A 902-nucleotide genomic window follows, 5' to 3' on the forward strand; every position below is an offset into this window, starting at 1 on the left:
TTCTATTCCTGTATTGCTCTTCCCCTAGAAATCCATTTAGAGAATTTCCTCACTTTCTTCAAGTCCAGTCACCAGAAGGACCTCATTCATTTTATAATAGCAGCTAATACTTTCCTAACATAGCAAGAATCATAAGATATTAAACAAAACTGACCGTTTTAATAAATACCCTTAAAAAATATAATGGTTATATATTTATGTCGTTCAAAATTCAAAAGATACACAAGGATATATAGTGAATTTTTCCTCCTAGTCCTATTCCATACTTTCCACTCTCACCTCTTGACACCAGCTAAAGCAGTGGGATCCAGGGACATAACCTACACATTAGTGGTGGATCATTCTACATGATGAAGCTCACGGATAGTTTCTCTATTAATAAAAATGTGGAGAGTTTACACTATTACAGAAAACATATGCCAAAGACATGTTACAAAATTTAATGGACTATGATATTTCCTTTTTTATCTCATATGGATAATTACTTCTGGAGCACCAAACATTAAATTGTGGTATGTGGAGTGAGTATAATTTTGTTGAGGAACAATGATAAATTCTTTAATGTCTGAGGGGAACACCTCATGGAGAACACCCATAACTATTTGTATTTTATTTAATGGTTGAACTGCATTACACACACACACACACACACACACACACACACACACACACGTAATATACATATATAAATGTAAAAGAAAATGCCTAGCTAAAGATAATGTATGTATGTGTGTGTGTGTGTGTGTGCAAAGAGACTTATAAGGAATTCGCTCACATGATTATGGAGGTTGATTATGGAGGCTGAGAAGTCCCACGTTCTGCTATCTACAAGCTAGTCACCTAGGAAGACTGATGGTGATATGGTTCAAAGGCCTGAGAGCTGACAGTGTGGATCGTAGTCT

This window comes from Pteropus alecto, unplaced genomic scaffold (genome assembly GCF_000325575.1).
Source record: "Pteropus alecto unplaced genomic scaffold, ASM32557v1 scaffold70, whole genome shotgun sequence".
Taxonomy (NCBI): Eukaryota; Metazoa; Chordata; class Mammalia; order Chiroptera; family Pteropodidae; genus Pteropus; species Pteropus alecto.